Consider the following 12,072-nt stretch of genomic DNA (forward strand, 5'->3'; position numbering starts at 1 on the left):
CTGCCCAGTCTGTAACTGGACAGGACACAGCTGAGTTTAGATGCTCCTAGGAAGCCTGGAGTTAACCTTTCCCAGCAGCCTTTCATGCAGTCCTGCTGCCGAGGTTCCTAGCCAGAGCTTCGCGAGAGCCCCGCAGGCTCTTGTGTAAACAGAAGGCAGGGGGCCATTTTAGCATGAGGCCAGTGCCTTGTTTAGAGCCATTCCGTGTCTTCCAATATCCAGAGTTCCTTTTTAAAAATACATTATTTATATAGTTAGTTATTTATTTGACAGACAAATAGGCAGACAGAGAGAGAGAGAAGGGACAGAGACAGAGAGAGAGAAAGAAGGGAGTATGGGTGCATCAGGGCCTCCTGCCATTGCAAATAAATTCCAGATTCATGCACACTTTGTGCATATGGCTTTGTGTAGGTACTGGGGAATTGAAGCCAGGCTGTCAGGTCCATAAACTTCTCATCTGAACTCTGGCCAACCCACTAGGTGTAGGCATGAGGTCTTCTTTCTTCTCCTTGACAATGCCAGGATCTGGGCCTTTGCGCTCACTCTTGCTCTATCTGGAATCCTCTTCCCAGGAATCTTGCTATTGGTGCATGCTTTGATCTCTGCTTAAATAGTCTTGCCTCAGAAATAGCTACTTATCTAATACAGCATCTCATGCAACAAATCTCTTTCAAGTTCATTAACCAATTTTGTTATGTTTTCTTTGTGCGTGGGTCATTTATTACAATTCTAAGTAAAAATAATCAGTTATCTATATTTTCTTTGCTCACCATTGTTGTCTTAAGAACGAAGCTTTAGATCTTCTCTCCTGAACTTCCAGGGCCTAGAACTGTGTCTGGTCTGGAGTCCTTATTCATCCATTCAAATCTGTCCCCTCAGTCAACCATGTTCACTGGGCTCACTTCTAACTAATGATCCGTGACACCTACCTTCTCAACCACAGACCAACGCAGAGTAAACAACAGGAGGCTTCTCAGAGCACTGTGGCTGAAGCTTTGACAACCCGTTTCATAGTGTGGCGTTCTAATGGGAACGTCTACTCTAAGGCCCTGTCTCCGAGGATTCATGTACAAAATGCCGGGTCTCATTGTGACACTTTCATACCCATAGACCATGTCCCTTGAGTGTACCCACTCCTCCGTTGCCCACATCCGGGCAGTCCCATTCCTCCTCTCAAGTACCTCTCTACTTTCATATCATATGTAGGTTTTTATAACCTGGATTCCACGTCTGAGAGAAGATAGCTTATTTTTCGCCTCCTAAGATGATTCTGCTCTGCCTTTCTCCAGGGGGAAAGGTGTGGTTTCCACTAGGCGTTCTAGATCATTCTGTGACTCAACTCAAACTGAGCAACTCTAAATTGCTATTGACATATAGGGTTATTTCAAAATTAACACTCTCTCTTAATGTTTTTAAGAAAAGAAGGTCCTTCCCCTAATTTCAGGAGACATTAAACATATCAAATGCAGATGGTACGATGGTGTTTCTCCTAGTTTCAGGTGACATTAAGCATATCAAATGTGTGTGGTTTGATGGCATCTGCTTATTGACCAGGTAGTTATTGAGCAACTACATAGGCCAAGCACTGTTTTAAGTGCAAAAACAGAGTAAGTCCCCATTCTAAAACCTTTCCTTCTAGGGAGGCTAGGACAGTAGAAAGAGAGTAAGCAGACAAATAAACAAAGCAAGACAAGAAGCAGTGAACTCCCATTGGTGGAAAGTGCTCAGGAGAAAATGAGGCTTAGTGATGTCATAGAGAAGGAGGAAGGCATGGCTTCATGCTGGGTTGTCAGGGAATGTCTCCTGGTTAATGTACTTTGATCTGAGGCATGATTGACATGATAGAGCCTGCTAAGCCAACAGGTAGCATAATATTGCTGGAATTGTCAGCAAAGGGAAATATGGTGCAGAAGTCCCCAGGTAGAAAAATCATCTTCACCAGTGCCAAGGCTGGCTGCGCAGTTCTAAGTACTGAGAGGATGAGACAGACGTAGAGATGGAGATAGGAACTCCAAAGACCTGGTAAGATTTGATTCAGTGCTTGGAGAAACCACTGGACCTTACTAACAGGCGTACATAGCTTCCCATGGCACAAAACGCCTTCCTACAATGTTTCTGTATCTGTGTATTGGGACAGAGACTAGCAATGCATTCTTATCCCCTCAAGATGTTGGTGGAGGCTTTCCACATAAAGTTGAACACTCACAAAGAGCCCTGGAGTGGGAAGATGCTGCCTCTGACTCAGTGTACCCATTTGGAGGGTAGCAGACATGTCGAGGTGTATGAGGATCCTGGGGGAGCCTAATATGAGATGTGAAGTATCCCCTCCCCTCCACATGGCCTCTCTTTGCCGCACAGCTCCTCACGTTTAAATAGAAACATTTAAATGTTTCTAATTTTGTTCTGTCTGAGTGGGTCCCGGAAGGTTGCATGAGATGCAGTCCACTGTGCTTCTTGGTGTCAGTTCTGAATGGTGTCTGCCCACTCCCTGGGAAGAAGGGCTGGACTCTGAACTCTGAGCTCGTTCTTCCCCTTCCTCATTATGGACGCGTCCCACATAGTCAAATGTCTCATAATGCAAAGGAATATATTTCTATTATTTTTTGAGGGAGGCCCAACATACTGGCCTTTTTTTTTTTTTTTTTTTTAATGTGAGAGAGAGATTTGGCACACCAGGGCCTCCAGCCACTGAAATCGAACTCCAGATGTGTGCACCACCTCATGTATATGTACGACCTTGTTCGTTTGCATCACTGCATCTGGATTACATGGGACCTGGAGAATCAAACATGAGTCCTTAGGCTTCACAGGCAAGTACCTTAACAGCTAAGCCATTCCTCCAGCCAGATTTCTATTTTGCATAATTCCTCTCTGGTAAAATGAGATTAGTGTTTCTGCATAGCCTTTTCTTCTTTGACTCTGAACATCAGGACTATTATTTTTTTAATTGTTTGTGTGTATGTGTATATGTATATGTGTGTGTGTGTGAGAGAGAGAGAGAGAGAGAGAGAGGGAGGGAAAGAGAGCAAACATAGGTTTGTATGGGCTTCTTGTTGCTGCAAACCAACTCTAGACACATGTGTCACTTTATACATTTGGCTGTACATGGGTACTAGGGAATTTGGACCAGTGCCAGAAGGCTTTATTAGCAAGCACCTTTAACTGCTGAGCCATCTACCCAGATTCATAGTGTCATTTTCATTGTCAAGGTTATAGTACATTATACCCTGTAATAATATGATTGCATAAATATGTTTGTTGCTATAGGACAAATTCCTATTATTCAACCACCATAAGTGAAGGAGAAAGAGAGCACATTCTACTTCAGGACATTAGAATTTTCTTTTGGATAATCTCTCACGTGGATTCTCATTACTTTAGGAAGTAGAAAGAGTAACATTACCCTTCTCCAGATATGTCCTTGTATGAGTCTGTTGATCTCTGAATATGTTCATGTATAAGACAAAAGAAATTGTCCTGAGGTGGGGCAATTTTGCTGAGTAATCAACTATCTACTGGGGCCCTATGTGAAAATAAGGCTTTAGGGCTGGAGCGATGGCTTAGCGGTTAAAGCACTTGCCTGCAAAGCCCAAGGACCCAGGTTAAATTCTTCAAGTCCCATATAAGTCAGATGCACATGGTGGCACATGTGTGTGGAGTTTGTTTGCAGGGGCTAGAGGCCCTGGCATGCCCATTCTCTCTCTCTCTCTCTGTCTTAAATAAATAAGTAAATAAATAATCTTTTTTTTTTTTTTTTAAAGAAGGTTCTCCCTCTCTCCCTCCTTCCCTCTTTCTCCCTCCCTCTCTCTGTATCTTGCTTGAGGCCAAACTTATGGCCTTGTTCTAAGCATGTTCTCTACCACTGGACTATACCTCTAATTCAACAAGGTATGAAATAGGGCTCTTTGGGGGAGGAATGAATGCTGAGTGGATGAACCCATTTACTATCCATGGCATTACCATTGGTTTTTTCATAACAAGTTTATTTTCCAAAAGGCATATATAGACATTAAATAGAGTCAATACATAACGGATTGTATGTAATTGCCCAGAATGACTCCATCAAGTCACTGAAGATCTTTTTTCAGTAATCATCATCTTCATCCGAGTCTATTACTTCTCTTCTTTTGAATTTAACTGTTGTGTTCTTTTCTGTTTGTTGGCTTTACCTTTTCAAATGTTTGTATTGAACCTTGTTCTGACACAAAGTCCCATGTCTTGCCATCTGGTTACGGAAGTTTTCGACTGCTTTAGTTTTTTCAGGCTTCACAAGTGCTAAGTTACTTAACCTGGCCTGGGCTGACCAATCCAGAGCTTGGCTGACACAATGTTTCTAATTTCTGCCTCCCTTTGCTTTGCCTCTTGGTGGGCAGCGTCACCAGTACCCCCATGCTCTGCCTGCGGCTCAGCCAGCCTCTGCTTCCGCAGCCTCCAGTTTGGCCACGGCCCAGCCATCCTGCCTTGCCCAGCCTCAGCCACGCACACTGCTCTCCACTTGCCTGTGAGCCCCAGACTCGGGCACAGCGATGACATTACCACCTTGTTTTCAAAATTCTTCCTTTACTTTTTAATTATTTTTTGTTTTTTTAATTGGTTTATAATTTTATTTTTACTTAATTAGAGAGAGAATGGGCACACCAGAGTCTCCAGCCACTGCAAATGAACTCCAGACACTTGCGCCACTGTGTGCATCTGGCTTACACGGGTCCTGGGGAGTTGAATCTGGGTCCTTAGGTTTCTCAGGCTTGTGCCTTAAGCATTAAGCAATCTCTTCAGCCCTGATTTTTTTTTTAGGTAGGGTCTCACTCTAGCCCAGGCTGACCTGGAATTCACTATGTAGTCTCAGGGTGGTCTTGAACTCCCAGCAATCCTCCTACCCTAGTCTCCTGAGTGCTGGGATTAAAGGTGTGCATCACCATGCGTGGCTTGCTGCACTTAGAATTACTTTTTTTATTTTTTTATTTTTAGAGACAGAGAGAAAGAGCAATAGGGAATTGGCCGCCAGGGCCTCAGTCACTGCAACTGAACTCCAGATGCTTGTACAACCTAGTGGGCATGTGCCAGCTTGCACTTGCCTCACCGTTGTGCGTCTGACTTATGTGGGATCTGGAGAGTCAAACATGGGTCCTTGGGCTTTGCAGGCAAGCGCCTTAACTGCTAAGCCATCTCTCCAGCCCTTGTTTCAATTTTTGTATGGTTTATTATTTTTTCACAAATGATATATAGCCTTAGATCTTTCTTAGTGTACTTATTTGATTTAGAAGATTTGCTACTGAATGTTGAGATCTTTCCTAGGAAGTTGTCTTATTTACATGTTGTTTGGAGTAGAAGGTTAGCCTGAGTGGCCTTTTCAGAGTCCTCCTGGCCTCCTGTCCTATCAATGATGAACATGACTAACCTGTACCTCTGTAGTCAGCAGCTCCCTTTCGGTTGTGTAGCTCTGGGCCCATCACAGCTTCCCTGAAGGGCATGACAGGGCATGTGGTCTAAAGAGGTTGTAGAAGGCATGTTGAAGGAGACATTTGCCTCCATATTAGAAAAACAATACAGACCTGGTGTGAACTCATCTGCTCAGAATTTTCAGAGTAGAGGCGCCTGAAAGACCTTTATTTTATCTTTTTAATCTCCACTCCCCACTCCCCTCCTGCTCTGCTCCCTCCAGACAGATAGCACCAAGCATCGCCAGGGCTTTGCCAAAGAGAAAGGCTGCCATCCTTGCAGGTGCCTCCCCCGAGAACTGTGGACTCCAGCTCCCACTTCAACGACTGATTCCAGAAATGCCTCAGACCCTCTGCCCTACAGAAGTAGCTCTTCCTCCTATTCTTGGCATTCTTTGAGTTTATTGGCATTATTTTATTAGTATTAAATGAGGAAAGGAAGATGAAAGTTTGGATTCCTTTACTTCTCTGTTGACATGTTTAAAATAGCATTACTTCTATAGTTTTTAGAGATTAAGATTGCAGAAATCCAGCTGAAACAACCCATCCTACATTCACATGAAAGACAATGAAATGGTTAGAAACAGGCAGATGAACAGTCCAATAGGCATCTGAGCATGGATGAAGGTAGGAGATACCCCGACGCCTTCATGACTAATTCAGGATGGAGTCTTAGTAGAGGTAAGCTTGCTCCCTTCACTCAGGAGCCACCACATGAAGGCTAGCAAACAAGATGTCAGCTAGGGCAGAAAGGACTGGCAAGAAGACAGGAACAGACCTGCACAGAAGACTTCCAAGGATTCATGTTTCAGTTTTCCAGAGTCCAAAGGTCTTCTTATCTTGTTCCTTAGAGCTTTGGGCTCACTGGGTTTCTCCTTGGTGTTCAGAGACCTGTATGTTTGGTCAATGTACCAGGCTCACAAGGATGCCTCCTCAGACCTTGTTGTCTGCCATGGCTTGCAAACAGCAATGGTTAAGGGGCCTGTGTGGACAGGAAACACTCTCTCAGCCATATCATCCCAGAACACTGAATACAGCAAGTACACTGGCTGCTGCTCTTGGAAATGAAAAGCCATTGAATGTCCCTAGGGCAGATGGCAGATCCAGCTCCTGGAACATTAGCCAAGAGGGACTAGGTGATGGAAGAAAAATGTGAGCTTCAGATAGGGAGGGGGTTGAGGCTGGATCCCTAATATTGTCCCAGTACTTGTCAATTTATCTCTGGCAGGTATCCCCTTTATGTGGGGTTTATTTGTATTTGTTCTTTTAATTATACAAGCAATTAGCCAATATTGGCTTCCTAAAGGCCCTCTGTTGTCCAAAGCCCACCATATCTTGATTAACATATATAGTAAGTTCATTTTCAGGGAAGTATATGATTTATTTAGTTTTTAATGCTATTAGCAGAATTAGTTGAGAACTTGGTGTTCATTCTTGTTATTCATCAGTGCTTTTAGCAAGTTTCTCTTTCACACTTCTTCATATCCAAATTATCTTCTGACCTTCATGTCTTCAGGCATCAATTGCTGTCCTCCATCATACACACCACTGTTGGAATTTCTAGTACTTGTCTGTGAAAGTCAGAACCCTTGCACCTTATCTGATTTCTCCAAGTCATCTTCCTGAGAGGCATTTTTTTTTTTTAGTTTTTATTAGCATTTTCCATGATTATAAAAAAAATCCCATGGTAATTCCTTCCCTCCCCCACCAACATTTATGTTTGTTTGTTTATTTATTTATTTATTTTTATTAACATTTTCCATGATTATATAAAAAAATATCCCATGGTAATTCCCTCCCTCCCCACCCCCACACTTTCCCCTTTGAAATTTCATTCTCCATCATATTACCTCCCCATTACAATCATTATACTTACATATATACAATATCAACCTATTAAGTATCCTCCTCCCTTCCTTTCTCTTCCCTTTATGTCTCCTTTTTAACTTACTGGCCTCTGCTACCATTTCCTTCTCACGCAGAAGCCCAATCATCTGTAGCTAGTATCCACATATGAGAGAGAACATGTGGTGCTTGGCTTTCTGGGCCTGGGTTACCTGAGAGGCATATTTTAAAAAATAATATAAAACACAATGGAGAATTCCTAGGTACTTCTGAGAGATGGAGTGATTGTTATAGAGACTGGGTGAGCATACCTCTCTGTGGAACAGTGACAGAATAATGGACTTTTCATGTAGAATTTCTTATTATTGTCCCAAGAGCTTCTATAACTGCTGGCTTTACTTTCTGTTCTGAGCTCAGGTAAAAAGGCCAGGGTCAGCTCACTGACTGAGACTGAGGAGGCACAGAAGAGAGATGGACTGTTATATCTAAGGACCCCTAAACCACTAGGCCTCAGTAGAAATCCCCATACAATAGCTGTGATTAGGATGAAGTTAGCAGAAGGCCATTCTTGCTAAGCCCAGTCCAAAAATCTGAGCCAGAGCCATGAAGACGTGCATGCTGATGCTTGTAAATCACTAGGTTTTAGAATTGCTAATTTTAAGTAGAGGCTGTGAATGATTGATACAGGTATTCTCCACTTTTCAAATTTCTGTTGCACTAACAGTGCTAAGGTTTGAGTTCCTTGGAATGTCAAAATTGATTTCTCATGCATGTCAGTTTTGGGTCAGATGGGGGCTTGGCTCCCTTTCTTTGTGCTCTGACAAATAGGGCAATATAGCAAGTAGCTGCTTGGTACCATGGTAGGGAGAACAGTTCTCTAAAGAGGCATTCACTAGCAATTAATTTCTCTAGATTGGAAATGATACATGTTTTTTCTATATATAATTCACTGGTGGGAACTGGTCAAGTGGCTTCACTCACCATGGGAGGCAGTAAACAATCCTACCACATGCACCCATGGGAGGGAGCAAGGCATGTTTGAAAAGTTTCAGGGACCACTTAGAAGTTAACCTTGTAAGAGGGGAAAATATTAGAATGTTCCTCTATCTAGGAAGAATGGAAGAAAGTACAACAGTGAACTTGCAGGTACATGTGGTCAAGTAATATGTATTCAATCTTATGTCCTCCACAGACTCATGGGTTTTAACAATTGGTGCCTAGCAAAGTGGCACTATTAGGGAAGGTTGTGGAGCCTCTAGGAGGTGGAGACCTGCTGGAGCAAGTGTGTCACTGAGAGCAAGCCTTGAGGTGTCACAGCCTGGCCTTGCTTACTGTTTTGTCTCTCTCCTCTGTCTTCTTCCTCCATGCTGATGTGATGATGTGGCACTGGTTTCCTGCTCTGCTATGCCTTCCCTGCTGTTTGTTTTCTGTGGAAGAGCAGGAATCCACAGGCCACGCAACTACAATGGCACCTAGAGAGCTTCCAGTGGCTGCCAAGAAGCTCTTTACCATCCTCCTTCTAGAAGACTTTCACTTTAGTGCCATCATTTCCAACAGGTAGGTGGGTATTTACTCTTCAACTGTTTTCTATAATTGGGTGGAAAAGTTCTGAGGACTTCCCTTACAGATTTTTATGCCACATCAATAGATCTTATTGTTGCATGACATTCAAAAGGAATGAGTCACCCACAGTTTGACAGAAGGAATACTGGTTAAAGATTCATTCATTAAGTCACCCATGTGTTTATTGGACACTGCACATGCTAAATGTTTGGTATCTTGTACCAGATTTGAAAGACATGGGCTTTGTCTTTCCCTCAAAGAGATGGTGATCACATTGCTTGGGTTTCTGCCCACATGCCTCTGCAGTTACAGGTATCTTTGTCCATTTGGGGTACTGCAATAAATGCCTTAGACTGGATAATTTATGAACAACAGAGAATTTATTTTGCTCATGGTTCTGGAGGCTAGGAAATACAGGATCAAGAGGCAGATAGATTTAGTGTCTTAAAAGGACTTGCTATCTACTCTGCAAATGGTACCTTAATCCTGCATTCTTACATGGTGGGGAGGAGGGCCAGGCATTTCCTCATGGCTCTTTCTTTAATTTTTTTCTTTGATGTTTTATATTTTATTTTTATTTATGTTTGAGAGAGAAAGAGGGAGAGAGAGAGAGCCTTCAGCTGCTGCAAACAAACTCCAGAAGCATGTGTCACCTTGTGAATCTGGCTTACGTGGGTCCTGGGGAATCAAACCTGGGTACTTTAGCTTTGCAGGCTAGTGCCTTAACCACTAAACCATCCCTCCAGCCCCCTCATGGTTCTTTTATAAGAGCATTATTTCTGCCTGTGGCTTTATCAGTCCCTACTCCATAATACTATGATAGAGTGTGGTAGGTTCTAATATGAATTAAGGAGGGGCACCAACATTCAACCCACAACAAGGCGGGGGGGATAAACTAATAGCAAACACATGCATATGTGTATGTAGCAAATACATACACATTGTCACAATAAACTCGTGAAGAATGACTGATATAGCTGGGTTTTAGTCCTAGAATTCCGAGTGACTTGCTGGGGACCTTGGGAAATTCATCCTTCTGTCTTGACCTGAAGAATGACCTTGCCTTTTACAAGGCTGAGCTAGACATATCTGAATTTGGCACTAAGTATACATTGCTTTGGAAGTCAGAGAGAAAGACAGTAGAGACCATGACTAAAGCTGGCAAGAGGCAGAGGAGGGGAAGGTGGAATTCCAGCTCGCACCTTCTGGGATTTGCATGTCTGAAGTTTGGTTAGCTTTTCATGCCACTTGTTTGGATTTCTGCATATCTTTAAAAATTTTTTAATTATTATTATTTTAATCAGACAGAGAGAGAATGGATTGGTGTACCAGGGCCTTCAGCCACTGCAGTTAACCCCAGACACGTGCACCATCTTGTGCACATGTATGACCTTGCATCACCTTGTTTGTCTGGCTTAGTTGGAGCTGAAGAGTCGAACACGTGTCCTTAGGCTTCATAGGCAAGCACCTTAACCACTAAGCCATCTCTCCATCCCTCTGCATATCTTGTGATTTATTGTCTTGTCATCTAGGCAACCCAGAGTATGTTCTCTGTTATAGTGAGCTGCTTTTTCATACGCAGCACACCGTCAAATAGAGATGGCAGTGCCCTTACCTCAGCAAGTGAGTGACAGTTTAGATGATGAATCTGGCTAACCTTTTGCACAATGTTCTTCACTGCTTTCTTCTCCTTCTTCCAAACAATTTTGATCTCAGCATTAACCTCAGTGTGTTCAAATACCTTCTTTGGACTTTCCTAGCTTTTGTGTTTCGGGCAAGTTGTTTGAACATCTTTTTTTGGTTTAAAATTCTTTTAAAATACCATGTGATTTCACTGATCTTACCAGAAACCAATAAAAACACATTACTTTAAAAATAACTCTCATAAAACCTCTTACTTGTGAAAAGCTTTCATTCTAATAAAAGTGGAGCTAACCAAAACCTTTTAGAACTGCTCGCAGGCATCCGTGGGACTTGGCATGTCCAGACCATGCCACCTCCAGAGGTGATGAAGATCCCAGACCTCTCCCCTGTCTGTAGGAAAAGTGTGCCAACAAAAACAAACTCACCTACTTAGAAAGAAAAAGGCAACCTGGGCATAGCAGTGCCCCACAGAGGGCTGCCCTCTTTGCGAGCTGCCAACTTAGCCACGGGGACCTGCCATCTTTTCCGTTGTGTGTGAGGTTGTGGTTCGGGTTCCTTTTTCTTTTCTTTTTTTTTTTCCTTTCCTTTTAGTTTCCTAAATTTAGAATTAATGGGTTTTAGGGAAAGTCAGTGACTTCTTTTACGTGGGTCTGGAGAGTGGAAAGAATATGGCACCTTTTCTACAAGCTTCCAAATTCCCCTTGGGCTGGTGCCATCACGGGTCAGGTCACCTTGGATAGGACTTACGCTGGGGCAGTGGGGCTGTGGTGGCAAAGGGATTGAAGATGTTGTCATCACAAGGACAACGAGTGGCTCCCAAATGGTGAGGCTTGGTAGCAGCCCCGGTCGTCTGTGCCACAATTCTGGGAGGAGAGCTCTGAGTGTATAGACCTGGGGACTACTACTGTCCCTAGCAGTCAAGGATCAGGTTTTAGAATTTTAAAATGGTATATATTTTTTTCTTCTAAAAATGTGCTTAGGGGATGGGGAGATGACTTAGTGGGTAAAATGCTTTCTACACGGGTATGAGGACCCCAGTTCAAAATCTCAGAACCCATGTAAGGCTAGATGCAATGGTATGTGTCTATCATCCCGGCATCCCTATGGCAAGAAGGTAGGCAGAGACAGGAGACCCTGGTCCAAACCAAGGAAGGCAACGAGTGACATCTGAGGTTATTCTATGACCTACACACACACACACACACGAAGATGTTTTAAAAAGATGCTTGGATAACTCAGACATACAACCAGTTTAGAAGTCAGAGTTGTAAAAACAGCAGTCATAAGAGGTCATTAAATCAACACCTCCACTCAAAAACTGGTAAGGAGAATCACCTTACTGACGGGTCAGCACTGGATTCAGGACATGCTGTTTGGACCAGTGAGACGCTCCCCTATAGATGAGTTCTGTGGTCAGACACTAGTGGGAACTGCTGTGAGCTGCACCCCATTGCTTGTGGTTCCCAGGCACTTTAAGGCATACAGGAGGGGTACAAAAGGATAATGTTTAGTGAAGTTTAATTGAATCTCTCAGATGAACTTGATTCCTGAACCAGTTTTTGTTCATCAAGTACAAACATGT

General features: G+C 43.1%; 1 pseudogene; it reads right to left on the reverse strand.

Annotated features, from left to right (window-relative positions):
- Positions 1 to 4,084: 4,084 nt before the first annotated feature.
- On the reverse strand, positions 4,085 to 4,455 carry LOC101601746 (annotated as a pseudogene).
- Between the last annotated feature and the right edge of the window lie 7,617 nt (positions 4,456 to 12,072).

This window comes from Jaculus jaculus, chromosome 1, assembly GCF_020740685.1.
Source record: "Jaculus jaculus isolate mJacJac1 chromosome 1, mJacJac1.mat.Y.cur, whole genome shotgun sequence".
Classification (NCBI taxonomy): Eukaryota; Metazoa; Chordata; class Mammalia; order Rodentia; family Dipodidae; genus Jaculus; species Jaculus jaculus.